General features: G+C 43.5%; 1 protein-coding gene across 1 annotated transcript in view; it reads right to left on the reverse strand.

The window, feature by feature from the left end:
- The window catches only part of LOC115125502 (teneurin-2-like), a 486,685-nt gene that overhangs the window by 214,143 nt on the left and 250,089 nt on the right, over positions 1 to 22,453 (reverse strand). The window lies entirely within an intron of this gene.

A 22,453-nucleotide genomic window follows, 5' to 3' on the forward strand; every position in this document is an offset into this window, starting at 1 on the left:
TCTTTTCAAAATGGTTGACAAAGTCATCTGCAGAGAGGGAGGGGGGGAGGAGGATTCAGGAGGGAGGAGAAGGTGGCAAAGAGCTTCCTAGGGTTAGAGGCAGATGCTTGGAATTTAGAGTGGTAGAAAGTGGCTTTAGCAGCAGAGACAGAAGAGGAAAATGTAGAGAGGAGGGAGTGAAAGGATGCCAGGTCCGCAGGGAGGCGAGTTTTCCTCCATTTCCGCTCGGCTGCCCGGAGCCCTGTTCTGTGAGCTCGCAATGAGTCGTCGAGCCACGGAGCGGGAGAGGAGGACCGAGCTGGCCTGGAGGATAGGGGACATAAAGAGTCAAAGGATGCAGAAAGGGAGGAGAGGAGGGTTGAGGAGGCAGAATCAGGAGATAGGTTGGAGAAGGTTTGAGTAGAGGGAAGAGATGATAGGATGGAAGAGGAGAGAGTAGCGGGGGAGAGAGAGCGAAGGTTGGGACGGCGCGATACCATCCGAGTAGGGGCAGTGTGGGAAGTGTTGGATGAGAGCGAGAGGGAAAAGGATACAAGGTAGTGGTCGGAGACTTGGAGGGAGTTGCAATGAGGTTAGTGGAAGAACAGCATCTAGTAAAGATGAGGTCGAGCGTATTGCCTGCCTTGTGAGTAGGGGGAAGGTGAGAGGGTGAGGTCAAAAGAGGAGAGGAGTGGAAAGAAGGAGGCAGAGAGGAATGAGTCAAAGGTAGACGTGGGGAGGTTAAAGTCGCCCAGAACTGTGAGAGGTGAGCCGTCCTCAGGAAAGGAGCTTATCAAGGCATCAAGCTCATTGATGAACTCTCCGAGGGAACCTGGAGGGCGATAAATGATAAGGATGTTAAGCTTGAAAGGGCTGGTAACTGTGACAGCATGGAATTCAAAGGAGGCGATAGACAGATGGGTAAGGGGAGAAAGAGAGAATGACCACTTGGGAGAGATGAGGATCCCGGTGCCACCACCCCGTTGACCAGAAGCTCTCGGGGTGTGCGAGAACACGTGGGCGGACGAAGAGAGAGCAGTAGGAGTAGCAGTGTTATCTGTGGTGATCCATGTTTCCGTCAGTGCCAAGAAGTCGAGGGACTGGAGGGAGGCATAGGCTGAGATGAACTCTGCCTTGTTGGCCGCAGATCGGCAGTTCCAGAGGCTACCGGAGACCTGGAACTCCACGTGGGTCGTGCGCGCTGGGACCACCAGATTAGGGTGGCCGCGGCCACGCGGTGTGGAGCGTTTGTATGGTCTGTGCAGAGAGGAGAAAACAGGGATAGACAGACACATAGTTGACAGGCTACAGAGGAGGCTACGCTAATGCAAAGGAGATTGGAATGACAAGTGGACTACACGTCTCGAATGTTCAGAAAGTTAAGCTTACGTAGCAAGAATCTTATTGACTAAAATGATTAAAATGATACAGTACTGCTGAAGTAGGCTAGCTGGCAGTGGCTGCGTTGTTGACTTTGTAGGCTAGCTGGCAGTGGCTGCGTTGTTGACACTACACTAATCAAGTCGTTCCGTTGAGTGTGATAGTTTCTACAGTGCTGCTATTCGGGGGCTAGCTGGCTAGCTAGCAGTGTTGATTACGTTACGTTGCGTTAAAAGAACGACAATAGCTGGCTAGCTAACCTAGAAAATCGCTCTAGACTACACAATTATCTTTGATACAAAGACGGCTATGTAGCTAGCTACGATCAAACAAATCAAACCGTTGTACTGTAATGAAATGAAATGAAAATGTGATACTACCTGTGGAGCGAAGCGGAATGCGTCCGGGTTGTTGAGTGAGGAAGTTCTATTCATTGGACGTTGGCTAGCTGTTGGCTAGCTAGCAGTGTCTCCTACGTTAAGGACGACAAATAGCTGGCTAGCTAACCTCGGTAAATTAAGATAATCACTCTAAGACTACACACTCTAAACTACACAATTATCTTGGATACGAAGACAGCAAAGACAACTATGTAGCTAGCTAACACTACACTAATCAAGTCGTTCAGTTGAGTGTAATAGTTTTTACAGTGCTGCTATTCGGTAGACGGTGGACGTTAGCTAGCTGGCTAGCTGGCTAGCTGCTGGGCAGATAGCAGTGTAGACTACGTTAGGACGACGAAATACGATAATTACGCAATTATCTTTGATACAAAGACGGGTATGTAGCTAGCTAAGAAGAAATTGCTAAGATTAGACAAATCAAACCGTTGTGCTATAGTGAAATGTAATGAAATGTATACTACCTGCGGACCGAAGTGCGAATGCGACCGCTCGCTCCAACCCGGAAGTAGCATATGAAACGTTCGATCTAAAATCCAAAATTCTGAAGTGCAGAGCCACATTTGAAATGTTAGCTTCACTTGTCTATACATATGGAAGGTCACGTCTGGGGAGACTCTCATCTCTCTGTCCTTGTCACACCAGGACACACACATACACGAGACCATCATTAACCTTGCTGCATATGGGATCAACCCCTTGGAAATGTGTGTAATGCTGCTGCATCTAATTCTGCTTAATTGCTTTAATCCTTAAGAGTATTGACGACAACCGTGCGTCAATCAAAGTAACATAATAAAAACAATTGTCATCAAATTCCGTCACTTTAAACTAGTGATGTCTGGGTTTTAGCAGGGGCTGCGTCTCAATCCTCCACATCTGTCTGTCGCCCCTCTGTATCGGTCTATGTCGCCTTCTGTATCTGTCTATGTCGCCCTTCTGTATCTGTCTATGTCTCCCTTCCGCATCTGTCTATGTCGCCTTCTGTATCTGTCTATGTCGCCCTTCTGTATCTGTCTATGTCACCTTCTGTATCGGTCTATGTCGACCTTCTGTATCTGTCTATGTCGCCCTTCTGTATCTGTCTATGTCGCCCTTCTGTATCTGTCTATGTCACCCTTCTGTATCTGTCTATGTCGCCCTTCTGTATCGGTCTATGTCGACCTTCTGTATCTGTCTATGTCGCCCTTCTGTATCTGTCTATGTCGACCTTCTGTATCTGTCTATGTCGCCCTTCTGTATCTGTCTATGTCGCCCTTCTGTATCTGTCTATGTCGCCCTTCTGTATCGGTCTATGTCGACCTTCTGTATCTGTCTATGTCGCCCTTCTGTATCTGTCTATGTCACCTTCTGTATCGGTCTATGTCGACCTTCTGTATCTGTCTATGTCACCTTCTGTATCGGTCTATGTCGCCCTTCTGTATCTGTCTATGTCACCTTCTGTATCGGTCTATGTCGACCTTCTGTATCTGTCTATGTCGCCCTTCTGTATCTGTCTATGTCACCTTCTGTATCGGTCTATGTCGCCCTTCTGTATCTGTCTATGTCACCTTCTGTATCGGTCTATGTCGCCCTTCTGTATCTGTCTATGTCGCCCTTCTGTATCTGTCTATGTCACCTTCTGTATCGGTCTATGTCGCCCTTCTGTATCTGTCTATGTCACCTTCTGTATCGGTCTATGTCACCTTCTGTATCGGTCTATGTCGACCTTCTGTATCTGTCTATGTCGCCCTTCTGTATCTGTCTATGTCACCTTCTGTATCGGTCTATGTCGACCTTCTGTATCTGTCTATGTCGCTCTTCTGTATCTGTCTATGTCGCCCTTCCGTATCTGTCTATGTCGCCCTTCCGTATCTGTCTATGTCGCCCTTCTGTATCTGTCTATGTCGCCTTCTGTATCTGTCTATGTCGCCCTTCCGTATCTGTCTATGTCGCCCTTCTGTATCTGTCTATGTCACCCTTCTGTATCTGTCTATGTCACCTTCCGTATCTGTCTATGTCGCCCTTCCGTATCTGTCTATGTCGCCCTTCCGTATCGGTCTATGTCACCTTCTGTATCTGTCTATGTCGCCCTTCCGCATCTGTCTATGTCTCCCTTCCGCATCTGTCTATGTCGCCCCTCTGTATCGGTCTATGTCGACCTTCTGCATCTGTCTATGTCGACCTTCTGCATCTGTCTATGTCGACCTTCTGCATCTGTCTATGTCGACCTTCTGTATCTGTCTATGTCGACCTTCTGCATCTGTCTATGTCGACCTTCTGCATCTGTCTATGTGGCCCTTCTGCATCTGTCTATGTCGCCCTTACGCATCTGTCTATGTCGCCCTTACGCACCTGCGGTGGAAGGTGGTCCGAGCTACATCCCGAAAAAAAAAGTTTTCTCAAGAAGTGTCTAAATGATTTGACCTAGAAACTAATATGACCGTTGTGCTCTACGACCCCCACAAGTGTCACGGGACTCGTCTTGAGTCAGTAACGTCTGTAGTGGCCAAACCCACTGTGGAAAGGGGAGGCTCTCACGAACACGATGGTGTTCTACGTTTTTCTCTATGACACCCTCAAATGTCATGGGACTCATCTGAAGGTAACACATACAAATAAATGTATAAAATATGGAGGTCGTTTTGTGCAAACAAAAAGAAAGGGTTAAATATGTGTACAAATGTTTTAGCTTAGTAGACAGCCCCCCAATGGCTTAGACTTTTAGAGGTTAACAAATTAACCAGGGCAATACATTTTTTCTTTTGTTAACCTCTTCAACCTATGGGGCGCTATTTCATTATTGGATAAAAAAAACGTGCCCATTTTAAGTGCAATATTTTGTCACAAAAAGATGCTCGACTATGCATATAATTGACAGCTTTGGAAAGAAAACACTCGGACGTTTCCAAAACTGCAAAGATATTATCTGTGAGTGCCACAGAACTGATGCTACAGGCGAAACCAAGATGAAACCTCAAACAGGAAATTAGCAGAATTTTTGAGGCTCTGTTTTCCATTGTCTCCTTATATGGCTGTGAATGCGCCAGGAATGAGCCTGCCCTTTCTGTCGTTTCCCCAAGGTGTCTGCAGCATTGTGACGTGTTTGTAGGCATATCATTGGAAGATTGGCCATAAGAGACTACATTTACCAGGTGTCCGCCCGGTGTCCTTTGTCTAAATTGGTGCGTAAATCTTCAGCTGCAGGCATTTTCCCATGGGATTCAGAGGGGAAAGCACACTTCCACGAACGATATATCATTGAAGAGATATGTGAAAAACACCTTGAGGATTGATTCTAAACAACGTTTGCCATGTTTCAGTCGATATTATGGAGTTAATTTGGAAAAAAGTTTGGCATTTTTTTTTGGTAGCCAAACGTGATGTACCAAATGGAGCGATTTCTCCTATACAAAGAATCTTTTTGGACAAACTGAACATTTGCTATCTAACTGAGCGTCTCCTCATTGAAAACATCCGAAGTTCTTCAAAGGTAAATGATTTTATTTGAATGCTTTTCTGGTTTTTGTGAAAATGTTGCCTGCTGAATGCTAACGCTAAATGCTACGCTAAATGCTACGCTAGCTATCAATACTGTTACACAAATGCTTGTTTTGCTATGGTTGAGAAGCATATTTTGAAAATCTGAGATGACAGTGTTGTTAACAAAAGGCTAAGCTTGAGAGCTAGCATATTGATTTCATTTCATTTGCGATTTTCATGAATAGTTAACGTTGTGTTATGCTAATGAGCTTGCGGATAGATTTACACAATCCTGGATACAGGTTTTTTTCGTAGCTAAACGTGACGCAGAAAACGGAGTGATTTGTCCTAAACAAATAATCTTTCAGGAAAAACTGAACATTTGCTATCTAACTGAGAGTCTCCTCATTGAAAACATCCGAAGTTCTTCAAAGGTAAATGATTTTATTTGAATGCTTTTCTGGTTTTTGTGAAAATGTTGCCTGCTGAATGCTAACGCTAAATGCTACGCTAAATGCTACGCTAGCTATCAATACTGTTACACAAATGCTTGTTTTGCTATGGTTGAGAAGCATATTTTGAAAATCTGAGATGACAGTGTTGTTAACAAAAGGCTAAGCTTGAGAGCTAGCATATTGATTTCATTTCATTTGCGATTTTCATGAATAGTTAACGTTGTGTTATGCTAATGAGCTTGCGAATAAGATTACACTCCTGGATACAGGTTTTTTTCGTAGCTAAACGTGATGAACAAAACGGAGCGATTTCTCCTAAACAAATAATCTTTCAGGAAAAACTGAACACTTGCTATCTAACTGAGAGTCTCCTCATTGAAAACATCCGAAGTTCTTCAAAGGTAAATGATTTTATTTGAACGCTTTTCTGGTTTTTGTGAAAATGTTGCCTGCTGAATGCTAACGCTAAATGCTACGCTAGCTATCAATACTGTTACACAAATGCTTGTTTTGCTATGGTTGAGAAGCATATTTTGAACATTTGAGATGACAGTGTTGTTAATAAAAGGCTAAGCTTGAGAGCTAGCATATTGATTTCATTTCATTTGCGATTTTCATGAATAGTTAACGTTGCGTTATGGTAATGAGCTTGAGGCTGTATTCACGATCCCGGATCCGGGATGGCTCGTCGCAACAGGTTAAATAAGGGCAAAGGATCCTGAGCCGTGATTGAAATTCTTCACTGTTCAGTTTTTCACAAAGCCATTGGACAGCTGGCCATTTTGATTAAAAACGTATCTGTAATGTAAAGTTAATTTTCCAGGGATATGGAACAGAACAGTTAGCTATTTAAAAAAAATATATCTTGTGCCAGTCTGTCCTCTACTGCGTCTTGCACTCCCTGTGCCAGTCTGTTTTAATATACTGGTGGGCTCGGTCATGCTCAGTGTTCTCTCTGCAACACACTCTCCTTACAGAATGTGTGTCTGTCAAAACAGCACTGCTGGGCAATCTCCACAGAGAGAACCTTTGAAAGTGCACCAGATCCATCCTCCCTATTACTTCCCTCAGTAGGAAGTGGAGGAGAAGGAAGTCGGGAACAGTGTCAGCAAGTGGTTTGTTCGCATTTCCCCTGAAACCTATATCCTCACAGGTGTGTCAGTCTGTGTTCAAATTCTCGCTATCTGCCTCACTCTACTTTGCTTCTGTGTCGCGCATTGGGCCATTTACTGTCGGTGAGATTAGTTTGTTTCCATTTCAACTGTATGTGGAGTCATTTCCCTCTTTCAGCCCCCTGCAAACGCAAAACTTCCTCGCTGTGTGAACGGCTCCCCAATCAAATGTCACAGGAAAGACTCAGCAGTGAGATTTGCCCCCCTCTCCCCAATCAAATGTCACAGGAAAGACTCAGCAGTGAGATTTGCCCCCCTCTCCCCAATCAAATGTCACAGGAAAGACTCAGCAGTGAGATTTGCCCCCCTCTCCCCAATCAAATGTCACAGGAAAGACTCAGCAGTGAGATGTGCCCCCCTCTCCCCAATCAAATGTCACAGGAAAGACTCAGCAGTGAGATTTGCCCCCCTCTCCCCAATCAAATGTCACAGGAAAGACTCAGCAGTGAGATTTGCCCCCCTCTCCCCAATCAAATGTCACAGGAAAGACTCAGCAGTGAGATTTGCCCCCTCTCCCCAATCAAATGTCACAGGAAAGACTCAACAGTGAGATTTGCCCCCTCTCCCCAATCAAATGTCACTGGAAAGACTCAGCAGTGAGATTTGCCCCCTCTCCCCAATCAAATGTCACAGGAAAGACTCAGCAGTGAGATTTGCCCCCTCTCCCCAATCAAATGTCACAGGAAAGACTCAGCAGTGAGATTTGCCCCCCTCTCCCCAATCAAATGTCACAGGAAAGACTCAGCAGTGAGATTTGCCCCCCTCTCCCTTTTACAATGAGTATTTCCACACTGCTGGGCATCGGATAAACTGATCTAATTTGGTTTCTAGCTGTTTGTCCCGAATGAAATCAGCAATGTTTCAGTAAACACCAGCAACGGTCTGATAGCACACAACAGTCAAGTAAAAATATAGACACTACCTTTCAAAAGTTTGAGGTCACTTAGAAATGTCCTTGTTTTTGAAAGAAAAGCTTCTTTTTTTGTCCATTAAAATATCATCAAATTGATCAGAAATACAGTGTAGACATTGTTCATGTTGTAAATTACTATTGTAGCTGGAAACGGCAGATTTTCTAGGGAATATCTACAGTACATGGGCGTACAGAGGCCCTTTATCAGCAACCATCACTCCTGTGTTGCAATGGCACTTTGTGTTAGCGAATACAAGTTTATCATCGACAGTAAAAAAAAAAAGGCTATTAGAAAACCCTTTTGCAATTATGTTAGCACAGCTGAAAACTGCTTTTCTGATTAAAGAAGCAATAAAACTGTCCTTCTTTAGACTAGTTGAGTATCTGGAGCATCAGCATTTATGGGTTCGATTACAGGCTCAAAATGGCCAGAAACAAATAACTTTCTTCTGAAACCTGTCAGTCAATTCTTGAGAAATTAAGGCTATTCCATGCAAGAAATTGCCAAGACACTGAAGATCTCATAAAACGCTGTGTACTACTCCCTTCACAGAACAGCGCAAACTGGCACTAACCAGAATAGAAAGAGGAGTGGGAGGCCCCGGTTCACAAGAGGACAAGTACATTAAAGTGTCTAGTTTGAGAAACAGACACCTCACAAGTCCTCAACTGGCAGCTTCATTAAATAGTACCCGCAAAACACCAGTCTCAACGTTAACAGTGAAGAGGCGACTCCGGGATGCTGGTCTTCTAGGCAGAGTTGCAAAGAAAAAGCCATATCTCAGACTGGCCAATAAAAATAATGTTTCTAGCCATTTTGAGCCTGTAATCGAACCCACAACTGATGCTCCAGATACTCAACTAGTCTGAAGAAGGACAGTTTTATTGCTTCTTTAATCAAAACAACAGTTTCAGCTGTGCTAACATAATTGCAAAAGGGTTTTCTAATGATCAATTAGCCTTTTAAAATGATAAACTTGGATTAGCAAACACAAAGTGCCATGGCAACACAGGAGTAATGATTGCTGATAATGGGCCTCTGTACGCCTATGTAAATATTCCATTACAAATCTGCCGTTTCCAGCTACAATAGTCATTTACAACATTAATAATGTCGACACTGTATTTCTGATTAATTTGAAGTTATTTTAATGGACCAAAAATGTGCTTTTCTTTCAAAAACAAGGACATTTCTAAGTGATACAAAACTTTTGAACGGTAGTGTACATTTGTGTGTATTCAGGCTGTATTAGTGTGGCTGTTATTATACAAAACATATGCAATCACAACCACAGGCCATGGAAGCCAGACCACCACTGAATAGGAAATGCTCGTGCCCGCCCTCTAGTTAAAGCTTGTGAGGAATAGAGAAGAAGAATTGATGCAGGTGTGACTTCAGTCAATACTATGAGTTCCTCTGTGCCAGGGGAATATGGCTACAGCCTTACAGGCCTGCTGCTTTCATTGTTTCACCTTTCAATCAGCAAAATGATAAGGCCTGGTAAAACAGGTTAGATTACCATCCAATCAATGCCTGTCACTGATCAATTATGTGCCGAGGCTAAAGAAACAACCAGCAGACATATCTGTCTTACTGAAGTGGAGTTTGTATAATCCTGCTCCATGTCACTGCCAATACATGTGGTATAAACATCCAAGTCGGTATGAGGGAGGGTTGGTAGCAGAAGGAGAGACGAGGCTGCAGTAAGCCAATGTGAAGATTTAATTGCTTGCTTTCCCAATATCATCATACTCGCACTCAGAGAGCCCAGATTTTTCCTCAAAGTATCTGTCCCTGTTCATTAAATTTCACTTAGCAGCTAAGCACCATCAGAGGCGGAGCCAGTGAATCATGACCTTCCATCTGGAGGAGAGCGAAGCAGCGGGAGGCTTCGCCCAGTCACTCAGGCGGACGGCCAGTCCCTGAGCTTATTAGGAGAGGAAAAGAGAGGGAGGCTCAAAGGAGAAATGGAGGTGCAGGCTGACAGAAAGCCCAGGAGACAGTGAAGGGAACAGGGAGTATGGGTAGGGTGTGTGCTATACTGACTGAACCACTGAGAATGTGTGAGTGTGTGGAGATCTCAGAGCAGCCAGGGGTCTTTTCAGAGGGAGTATCTACGCAGCAGGAGGCATGCCAAAATGCAGGTGGGTAGTTGACTTGGTGCATCTTTGTTTTGTCCATAACATTTTGTAAACATAATAAAAAATATTATTAAAAGCTTCGTTTTTTTTTTTTCATGAGTAAATTCATGCAGTGTAATTATTTGTTTCCTTACCATTCTGAACAGAACGTGATAATTGTCCAATGACGTGACTGTCTCAGGTAATTGTCCAATGACGTGACTGTCCCAGGTAATTGTCCAATGACGTGACTGGCCCAGGTAATTGTCCAATGACGTGACTGGTCCAGGTAATTGTCCAATGACGTGACTGGCCCAGGTAAGGTTGTGGAACTTTTAACTTCGGTTAATTAATGAAAACAGTCCATTCATGAAATGTTCAAATAGTTCTGATTGATTGCTGCCAGAGGGACTTATATAATATATATATACTCACACACACTGAGTATACAAAACATTAAGAACACCTGCTCATTCTACGACAGACTGACCAGGTCAATCCAGGTGAATGCTATGATCCCTTATTGATGTCACTTGTTAAATCCACTTCAATCAGTGTAGATTATTATCTATTTAATTGTTCATTTTTAAATAATGTGTGTTCTTAATGTTTTGTACACTCAGTGTATATACACAGTTTACATACAGGTGCGGCTAAGTATATTGGCACCCTTGCACTTAAATATGTCCCTATTTCTTCTAAAATAAGAAAAACGATTATTTTGTTCACTGCACCTTTTCAACATTGCAGAACCAATTTTATCTTTTAAAACTTTAAGCTTACAATTTTAATTGATAAAATAAAGACAAATGGCTGAGCTGAAAACAGAAGTTGGCAGACGGCACCCATCAAACATGGACAAATCAGAGCAGTTTGCTGCTGAAGAGGGACAAATTGATGGTAGAAAGGTACAGGAAGCTCATTGATGGTTACAAGAAGCCTTTGTTGGCAGTTATCTTGGCCAAAGGCCGTGCAACAAAGTACTGGCTCCAGGGAGGCAGCCATTTTGTCTATGCCATTTGTCTTTCTGCAATGTTGAAAATCCAATTACAAGGTGTGGTGACCAATTATAAAATGTATTTTTAGAAGAAATAGTAAATTACTTAATAAAATGGTGCCATTATATTTGGCCGTGACTGCATGTTTTCCCCCTTACTTTAAAAAAATTACAACATTTAAAAAATATATATATATATGGCAACTTGAGCCATCTCTTTCCAACTATGATGGTTATACAAACCAGAGAAAACAGAAAAGAGTCTTCTTCTTTTGTATCTATCCTGTTGCCAAATAACTTTACCCCTACCTATATGTACATGTCTACCTTAATTACCTCGTACATCAACTCGGCACTGGTACCCTGTGTATATAGCCAAGTTATCATTACTCATTAACTTGGTACTGGTACCCTGTGTATATAGCCAAGTAATCATTACTCATTGACTTGGTACTGGTACCCTGTGTATATAGCCAAGTAATCATTACTCATTGACTTGGTACTGGTACCCTGTGTATATAGCCAAGTAATCATTACTCATTAACTTGGTACTGGTAACCTGTGTATATAGCCAAGTAATCATTACTCATTGACTTGGTACTGGTACCCTGTGTATATAGCCAAGTAATCATTACTCATTGACTTGGTACTGGTACCCTGTGTATATAGCCAAGTAATCATTACTCATTGACTTGGTACTGGTACCCTGTGTATATAGCCAAGTAATCATTACTCATTGACTTGGTACTGGTACCCTGTGTATATAGCCAAGTAATCATTACTCATTGACTTGGTACTGGTACCCTGTGTATATAGCCAAGTTATCATTACTCATTGACTTGGTAGTGGTACCCTGTGTATATAGCCAAGTAATCATTACTCATTAACTTGGTACAGGTACCCTGTGTATATAGCCAAGTAATCATTACTCATTGTGTGTTTATTCCTCGTGTTATAGTTTTCTTTCTATTATTCTAATTAGAGGGACCCGTAAGTAAGCATTTCACTGTTAGTCTACACCTGTTTGTTTTTTTACAAAGCATGTGAGAATTAATTATTTGAATCGCCAACAATATCTGTTTGGGTTCTTCTATGAGCACAGAAAGGTATTCAATTTTCACGGAATTCTGTCCTCATCCCTAATAGTTCCACACAGTTTCCTATATCCCTTATATAAAAGTGACACATTGAATCTTGACCATGTAACTGCAATGTGAGAAGCAGAATTGTCATTGACAGTTTGTACAGTGCCATATATCAAAAAGGAAATGGATTATTCTCCATGAACCAGTCTGGACAGAGATGTGCGTGATTAACCTAAGGACTGCTCTTGTCCAATGAGCTTTTTCCGCATGGATCACCCACCCCAATGTCATTAAAAGCAGTGAGTCACCAAGCTCACCTGCACTACGCTGCTGCTGCCAGCTGTTTAATAAAGTGCTGATTGGATTACCTTCCCTCTAACAAAGTAATTTAATCAGGGACACAAAGCATGAGGATGCCATGGTCCTCCAGGACAACTAATGTCAACCTCTGGTCTAAAAACTCAATACCTGGAACGAAAACAGGAAGCTTTTATTGAGTACTCTTACTTAACAGATTCATGTCCGTGCTGCCATTTTGGGCGCAGGATCACCGAGTGGAGCCAGTTAAGATATAGACCAGGGTATGGGGACAGCGCCATGGTCAGCCTGAACACACACACTCTCTCTCTCTGTCATCGGATATTCAACCTGAAAAACCCTTCTACAGTTTTCCTAATCTCAGCCACTTCACCAGCAATAAAGTATATTGAAATACCTCTGTTATGTAAAAATATGAAGATACTGTGTGAGCCACTGTTCCACATCAACATACAAATCTCAAACCAATCAGAGCTAAACCCACACGTTTCCACGCCCTGCTAAGATGACTTATTCAATCACTGTAAAGTGATTTAAATAATGCAATACACATTATAGCACCATTAAAGTCATGTATTTACTTCTTCAACATTTTTTGGGGAAATGCTTCCTTTTTCATACAAACAAATGCGAGAGCAACTACTGCCAGAACACCAGAGATTCTGCCTTTCAGGTCTGGCCGACGGCTTTGAAATTTCGCAGGACCGTGTCCCAAGTTCCCATGCTGCCCCGTCACCCCAGGGACTGTGTCTCAAGTTCCCATGCTGCCCCGTCTCCCCAGGGACTGTGTCCCAAGTTCCCATGCTGCTCCGTCGCCCCAGGGACTGTGTCCCAAGTTTCCATGCTGCTCCATCGCCCCAGGGACTGTGTCCCAAGTTTCCATGCTGCTCCGTCACCCCAGGGACTGTGTCCCAAGTTTCCATGCTGCTCTGTCGCCCCAGGGACTGTGTCCCAAGTTTCCATGCTGCCCCGTCGCCCCAGGGACTGTGTCCCAAGTTCCCATGCTGCCTCTGTCGCCCCAGGGACTGTGTCCCAAGTTCCCATGCTGCCCCGTCGCCCCAGGGACTGTGTCCCAAGTTCCCATGCTGCCCCGTCGCCCCAGGGACTGTGTCCCAAGTTCCCATGCTGCCCCGTCGCCCCAGGGACTGTGTCCTAAGTTCCCATGCTGGCCCAGGGACTGTGTCCTAAGTTCCCATGCTGCCCCGTCTCCCAGGGACTGTGTCCTAAGTTCCCATGCTGGCCCAGGGACTGTCCCAAGTTCCCATGCTGCCCCGTCTCCCAGGGAAGAGGAGTGAACCGGGAGATCAGAGACAGGATCAGGATAATCCGATTACAGGCACTGCTCTGCCAGAGTCCTGCTGCTGTTTCATCCCATTATAGCAATATGTCTGAGTACGGGGATCTTCTTTCTACAGCAATTACAAAACCTTTAGAGACATAAAAGCCCCATTTCTTAATGGCAAACGCCATCCATCAAACATTTAGTCTCCTGAATGAGAGAGTGGTTTGTTGTTGTTCCCTGCATTCTCACATTTGTAAACTTTGTGGTTTATTCCATTAACAGGCACATTTTCTTTCTAATGGTTTTTTACATAGTTCTTGCCCCCCCATCAACACATTCATACACACCAATACAAACCCTACAATAGATCACATATGAAAGCATTCCAGGTTTAGTGGCTTACACAACACAACAGATCAACATGTCCCAAACCCTATGCTTTCCTCAACATATTTTCACATGATTTGTAATAAATCTGGATGGAAAGGAGTGGCATGTCGGGATACAAAGTGGCTCGGCCCAAGGCGTCGATAGAAGAGGGGAGAGAGGGATAGATGGTGGTGAACAGGGGGTAGATGGAGTGGGTTGGGTGGGTGGGGGCCTGTAACACAGCCAGGTTGGTTGAGAGTGACACCGAGGGGAGCTGGGCGGCAGGGGTGATGTGATAGGATATGATGTGTCCTTGCCAACTGTAAGAGTTGAATTAAAACCTGGAGTCAAACCACCACACACAGAGAGAAGGGATGGAGAGGAAGAGAGAGAGGGAGAGAGAGAGCAGAGACAGATAAAGAAGAGCAAGAGAGAGACAGGAGAGAGAGAAGAGAAGAGAGAGAAGAGAGAGAGAGAGAAGAGAAGAGAAGAGAAGAGAGAGACAGGGAGAGAGTAGAGAAGAGAGAGAAGAGAGAGAGAGAGAAGAGAAGAGAAGAGAAGAGAAGAGAAGAGAGAGACAGGAGAGAGAGAAGAGAAGAGAGAGAAGAGAGAGAGAGGAGAAGAGAGAGCAGAGACAGATAAAGAAGAGCAAGAGAGAGAGACAGGAGAGAGAGAAGAGAGAGAGAGAAGAGAAGAGAGAGCACAGAGAAAGATAAAGGAGGGAGAAACAGATAAAAGAGAGGGGTAAGAGAGAGAGAGATAGCAAGAGAGAGATAGCAAGAGAGAGAAGAGAGAGCGCAGAGAGATAGACAAAGAAGAGGTAAGAGAGAGAGATAGCAAGAGAGAGAAGAGAGAGCGCAGAGAGATAGACAAAGGAGAGGTAAGAGAGAGAGATAGCAAGAGAGAGAAGAGAGAGCGCAGAGAGATAGACAAAGGAGAGGTAAGAGAGAGAGATAGCAAGAGAGAGAAGAGAGGAGGTGAGACAGAATGTCAGACAGACATATGAAGGGCAAGCTAAATTAGAAAGGGAGAGTAATTGGTTCGGGGTGCTAGGTTGTTAGTGACATTAGGGGGAAAGAGGTACAGGGACGTCATGGACACAGCACATTAAGGCCAGTGCTTTATTCCACTAGTAAGTCACACTAACACACACACTCTACAAACACACACACTCTACAAACACACACACTCTACTAACACACACACTCTACTAACACACACACTCTACAAACACACAACCACAAGCACTCTACTAACACACACACTCTACTAACATACACACTCTACAAACACACACACTCTACAAACACACACTCTACAAACACACACATTCTACAAACATACAAACACACACACTCTCTACTAACACACACATTCTACAAACACACACACTCTACTAACACACACACTCTACTAACACACACACACTCTACTAACACACACACTCTACAAACACACAAACACACACACTCTACTAACACACACATTCTACAAACACACACATTCTACAAACACACACACTCTACTAACACACACACTCTAAAAACACACACACTCTACTAACACACACACTGTACTAAAAAACACACTCTACTAACACACACACTCTACTAACACACACACAAACACACACACTCTACAAACACACACACTCTACAAACACACATTAGCACACATTCTACAAACACACACAATCTACAAACACACACACTAACACACACTCTACACACACACACACACACACACACTCTACACACACACACTAACACACACTCTACAAACACACACACATTGTAATATTATAGTATTGAACGTTTTATATTGTAGTATTGTAATACTAGAGTAATAATGGGGCGACAGGGTAGCCTAGTGGTTAGAGCGTTGGACTAGTAACTGAAAGGTTGAAAGTTCAAATCCCTGAGCTGACAAGGTACAAATCTGTTGTTCTGCCCCTGAACAGGCAGTTAACCCACTGTTCCTAGGCCGTCATTGAAAATAAGAATTTGTTCTTAACTGACTTACCTAGTTAAATAAAGGTTAAAACAAATGTATTTGTTTTATTCCTATTGAGACCCCAGGAAGAGTAATTGTTTTATTTCTGTTGAGACCCCAGGAAGAGTAATTGTTTTATTCCTGTTGAGACCCCAGGAAGAGTAATTGTTTTATTCCTGTTGAGGAAGAGTAATTGTTTTATTCCTGTTGAGACACCAAGAAGAGTAATTGTTTTATTTCTGTTGAGACCCCATGAAGAGTAATTGTTTTATTTCTGTTGAGACCCCAGGAAGAGTAATTGTTTTATTCCTGTTGAGACCCCAGGAAGAGTTGCCCCAGGGACTTGTCGTCTTGTCGTGTCCTGTATATATACAGTATATATATTTACAACTTTCTTCACATACCTATTTAAATATATATATATATATTTTTTTCTTTTCCATAAACTCATCTTCAAAACACTCTCCTGCAACCCACCTCACCAATTTATATTTAAAAAAAGAAAGTATTATTTACCTCAAATTTGTAATCCTCCAGAAGCTAACCAGAAGCTAGCCAGAAGCTAGTTAGCTTCTTTACTGGCTAATCGTTAGTATTCAGCTAACCACGGTTTGTGGTCATCAGCTATCCTTTAGCTCGAAAATCTATCGCCAGTTTTATACGGCGCGGCTCGTACCGGAACATACCGGACCTATTTTTCTCTCCATGTCCCCGGATTTCAACCGGACATTTATACCTGGATCTCTCAGCTAGCTAGCTGCTATCCGTGTGACTATCGGCTTACGTCGATTCCGGAGCAAACATACATTTTTCCGGAGCTAGCCAGCTGAAGAGTTCCATCAGCCACTCCTGGGCTACAATCACCTATCCAGACCCGTTTTTACTGCCGATGCGGAGCTCCACCGGGCCTTCACAACTGGACTACCGACGTTATCTGCCCGAGGGAGTTATCCAGCTGGCTCCTCCGTCGCGACGTTACCTGAACGCCCATGTCATTTCCACCCGGCACAGCCAGAAGAGGACTGGCCACCCCACATAGCCTGGTTCCTCTCTAGGTTCTTCCTAGGTTTTGGCCTTTCTAGTGAGTTTTTCCTAGCCACCGTGCTTCTACACCTGCATTGCTTACTGTTTGGGGTTTTAGGCTGGGTTTCTGTACAGCACTTTGAGATATCAGCGGATGTACGAAGGACTATATAAATACATTTGATTTGATTTGATATTACCCACCATTGCGACCTGTACGCTCTCGTTGGCTGGCCCTCGCTTCATACTCGTCGCCAAACCCACTGGCTCCATGTCATGTACAAGACCCTGCTAGGTAAAGTCCCCCCTTATCTCAGCTCGCTGGTCACCATGGCATCACCCACCTGTAGCACACGCTCCAGCAGGTATATCTCTCTGGTCACCCCAAAACCAATTCTTTCTTTGGCCGCCTTTCCTTCCAGTTCTCTGCTGCCAATGTCTGGAACGAACTACAAAAGTCTCTGAAACTGGAAACACATGTCTCCCTCACTAGCTTTAAGCACCAGCTGTCAGAGCAGCTCACAGATTACTGCACCTGTACATAGCCCATCTATAATTTAGACCAAACAACTACCTCTTTCCCTCCTGTATTTATTTTATTTTATTTATTTATTTTGCTCCTTTGCACCCCATTATTTTTATTTCTACTTTGCACATTCTTCCACTGCAAATCTACCATTCCAGTGTTTTACTTGCTATATTGTATTTACTTTGCCACAATGGCCTTTTTTTGCCTTTACCTCCCTTATCTCACCTCATTTGCTCACATCGTATATAGACTTGTTTATACTGTATTATTGACTGTATGTTTGTTTTACTCCATGTGTAACTCTGTGTCGTTGTATGTGTCGAACTGCTTTGCTTTATCTTGGCCAGGTCGCAATTGTAAAGGAGACCTTGTTCTCAACTTGCCTACCTGGTTAAATAAAGGTGAAATAAAATAAATAAATAAAACATTCTTAATGGCTAACGAGCCATGGTACTGATGTTCCCCCATTGGACCAAAAACAGGGAGAGTACATTGTCCCACACCTTGGAGCCAGAGATGGTCGGATGGGCTTCTTGATGAGAAGTCCAGTTTACTACTGATTCAAGGTGGAAGCTATATATCTGAGTCTTGGGAAAGAAAATCAAGAGCTAAAGACTGGTGTTCAGACGAGTTTCTGAAGTAAAATATGTGGTAAACAACTTACTTTTATCTTTGTATTCTGTATACAATATCAACCTTGTGAAACAGGACACGGTCTCAGGTAGTCTTAGTAAGAAATATCTATCAACAACCTGTTCCAACATGTAACTGTCATCTGGCCTTCTTTCTGTCATAACAAAAACAGAGATGTAGAGAGAAGAGAGGAGATAGAAGAGATAGGGCAAAGGGTAGGATTATAAAACGCAGAGGGAGGAGAGAAAATAGGACAAAATCTAAAGATCCATCTAGTGATGCACTGACACCGAGGAGAGAGGGAGATGGAGGAGAGGGTGGAAATGAAGAGATGAGAGAGGAAGAGGGAGGGTGAGCGAGAAGAGAGGAGAGAGGGAGACAGATGGGTGAGTGAGAGCAAGAAATAGAGATAGATGAGAGAGGAAGAGGGACGGTGAGAGAGAAGAGAGGAGAGAGGGAGACAGATGGGAGAGTGAGAGCAAGAAAGAGAGATAGATGAGAGACCGAGGAGAACGGAAAAGGGAACATTTGAGGAATAAGTTTGTGGGTCTAATAAGATAGGTGACCTATTGATCGTGTGGACGGAGAAAGTGGGAGGCAGAGCTGGCTGCATGATGGGGCTTTTGTGAGAAAAGAGACAGAGGAGGAGAGAAGGGGGGGGCTATAGAACAACAACAAAGGCCTGGTGCCGTCCAAATGAGTTAAGTCAGGAATAGCCGCACAGAGAGGGACAGTGATTTATTATCTGACAATAGCCATGTGTAATGCTTCCCTTGCACCATTCAACCCTGTCCGTTTTTAGCCACCGCTGGCAGATAAACCACCCTGACATTGACGACTCATTGTGTGGCAAACGGCCACCGCTCGCTGGGACAACAACGACCGGGCTAGATATCAATCACACCATGAATAACCACACTTGTTGTCATCGCTATCATTTAAACAGATTTTTATAACTGACCACAACTGTCATTGTATGAGCAGAAAAATATAGTTGTAAACAGTGCATTTCGGATCGGAAAATGAACAGGTTGTTAAGACGCGTGTTAACGGACTCTTCAATTTAAAACGGCCTTCTGTATTCTTTCATGGAGAGTGTTTGTGGGAAATAGAATCCTCTCACTCCACTCTGTCTCATACACTCCATCTTCTTTCAGTCTCTTTTTGAACACAACCTCAAATAAAAGGAGCATAACCTGAATCCACACTGAACCTAGCCGAGCTGACCAAAGCTCACAACCGATGGCACCATCTATGCTCAGTGTTCTCTCACTGAGTTGCCTCAATACTGTATCTGAGAGACCGAGGTCTGGGTTGGCGCATCTGAACCCATACATATTTTGTATTTTAAAAATGTTTTTTTGTATGGATGACCATTAGATGCTGCCAAAGCAGCAGCTACTCTTCCTGGGGTCCAGTAAAATTAAGGCAGTTTATACAATTTTAAAAACATTACATTACAATACATTCACAGATTTCACAACACACTGTGTGCCCTCAGGCCTCTACTCCACCACTACCACATATCTACAGTACTAAATCCATGTGTGTGTGTGCCAATGTTTGTGTTGCTTCATAGTCCTCAAGTCCAGAACAGACTATGGGAGGCACACAGTACTACATAGAGCCATGACTACTATATTCCACATCAAGTAACTGACGAAAGCAGTTACTCTCCCTGGGGTCCAGCAAAATTAAGGCAGTAGTACTGTGTGCATAATGCTAAAGTAGCATCTATACACAGGCAGAAAAATGCAGATCTTTTGTCACTTTTTGGTCCTTAGACCAATCAGATCAGATCTTTTGCCAATAATTAGGCAAAGAAAGATCAGAATTGGACTGCCTGTGTAAATGCAGCCATAGACCACATGTAAGCCACTTCAGACCAAAGTAGTGAGATGAGCGCCGACTCAGGAATGTGACCTGGCCCCCCCAGAGAGAGCTGCTCTAGTATCAGAAACACAATGACAGAACAGTAGACCAGGTGACACACGGAACAGTAGACCAGGTGACACACAGAACAGTAGACCAGGTGACACACAGAACAGTAGACCAGGTGACACACTCTGCTGGGGGACAGAATCCAATTCTGTAATTTAGGTGGGGTGTGGTGTGTTGTGTGAGTGGGTGGTAAACAGCTCATGCTAAAACAGTAGCAAGCGCATCACACCGACCCATAAGAGAACCCACTTTCAAAGAGGTACAGAGAGGCTAGACAGTCTGATTGGACAGCTCCATGTAATTTTATAGTATTGGCTTTTGCTTTTTAAAGACAGATCAATTTTGAAATGCAATGTTAACAACAAAACAGAGAGAAATAAATATAAATCTGCTTCTCTCTCTCTCTCTCTCTCTCTCTCTCTCTCTCTCTCTCTCTCCCCCAGCCCAGCCCAGCCCAGCCCAGCCCAGCCCAGCCCAGCCCAGCCCAGCCCAGCCCAGCCCAGCCCAGCCCAGCCCAGCCCAGCCCAGCCCAGCCCAGCCCAGCCCAGCCGAACAAATTCTGCAGTCAACCAACATTAAAGTGAATCAATTATGTAAAGAGAGGCATAAATTACCGAGTACATCTCCAGGCATAGAATCCTGCATCAGATAACCATCAGTCTTAATTTAAACAAATGGAACACATGACATGATTATGTTTATGGACATAACAAATCATGTAGTTGCTGACTTGTTGCACCACCGAGCAAAACAAAATCCAGAAACAGACATTTTGTACCCACTGTCTATCTCCATCCTACCTGTGTTCAAAATATTCCTTGAAAGAACCCCCTGTGTTCAGAATGTCCGAACTCTCCGGGGATCAGAAATGATTTGGTAGAAAACCAAAGGTTAAAACCATTCAGCTGGCTACATTATGGCACATCCTCTGTCTTGTCCTACCTGCGGTGAACCACACAGGACAGAACTCATCTCAGGTCCTGGTTCATTACCCTTGTCTAGCCTGTAAGTGAGGGGTTGAAAGGAACCTGACGAGAATAACTCTAATTCCCAATATTTGAGCTGACAGGGTGGTGACTGTTGCTTTAATGAAGCAGAAATAAAGTTAGCTCAGACTGAACTTTAAATTCCTTGGCATAGCACTATTATAGCAACCACTTTAGTAGATAATGATCTTGTCAACGCTTAAGACACTGAAATGAAATGTATTGCTTTGTTTGTGGACTTGTCTTTTGATTGTGTTGATCATGTTATTTTATTGAATAAGTTGTCCTCTGATAGGTCTGAGCTCTGATGCCTGTTCATTGTTTCATCATTATCTTGGTGACAGAACTCAGGCCATCGTGACTGGATGGGGTTAAGTCTGAATTTGTTGAAGTAAATAAAGGTGTTTGTGACGTCGGTATAAATGGGTCGGGAGACAGGCGCAGGAATGCGTAATAGGGGTTTTTATTTCCCAAATTACAGCGATGCTGTGTAAAGGCACGATGACGAAGACCAAACGAACACGTAATAAAATAAAATAGGTTGCAAGTTCAAATCCCCGAGCTGACAAGGTACAAACTGTCGTTATGCCCCTGAACAGGCAGTTAACCCACCATTCCTAGGCCGTCATTGAAAATAAAAATTTGTTCTTAACTTGCCTAGTTAAATAAAGGTATAAAAAATGGATGTTTTATTGTAAATCTGTGACAGTGGAATAGTGGCCTGAGGGAACACACTAAATGTACTGGGTGAAGTGTTGTGAAATATAATGTCATGTAACATTTTAAACTGCCTTAATGTTGCTGGAACTCAGGAATAGTATCTGCTAATGGGGATCCATAATAAATACAAATACACTTAAACCCCCTGGATGCCGTGGTCCATAATGGTTTTATCACAGGAGAGTTGTATTACTCTCACTGTATTCTTTACCAAACTGTTGTCTGGACCTTTTTTTTCCAGTGAGTAGATCACATGCAGTGAGTAGATCACATGCAGTGAGTAGTTCACATGCAGTGAGTAGTTCACATGCAGTGAGTAGATCACATGCAGTGAGTAGTTCACGTGCAGTGAGTAGATCACGTGCAGTGAGTAGATCACATGCAGTGAGTAGTTCACATGCAGTGAGTAGATCACATGCAGTGAGTAGATCACATGCAGTGAGTAGATCACATCATTACACTCTTTTTGCTCCACAAAGCCCTGCTCCACTTCCGACTTACCTAGCATCACTGTTAAGGTTTTAAATGACAAGTTATCAAACGCGTTCACAGGGTTGGCTAACTCTGGAGACTCTTTTGGTGTCTAGACAGTTAGGTAGATCAGTCTTTAATTTCCTTGCTCCTTACGGTCTACAATACATTTTAAAATTGGAGGAATTGGTGCCTCCAGGGCATTTCAGATGGTTGTTAGGGGA

The sequence above is a fragment of the Oncorhynchus nerka genome, linkage group LG10 (genome assembly GCF_034236695.1).
Source record: "Oncorhynchus nerka isolate Pitt River linkage group LG10, Oner_Uvic_2.0, whole genome shotgun sequence".
In the NCBI taxonomy this organism is placed as follows: Eukaryota; Metazoa; Chordata; class Actinopteri; order Salmoniformes; family Salmonidae; genus Oncorhynchus; species Oncorhynchus nerka.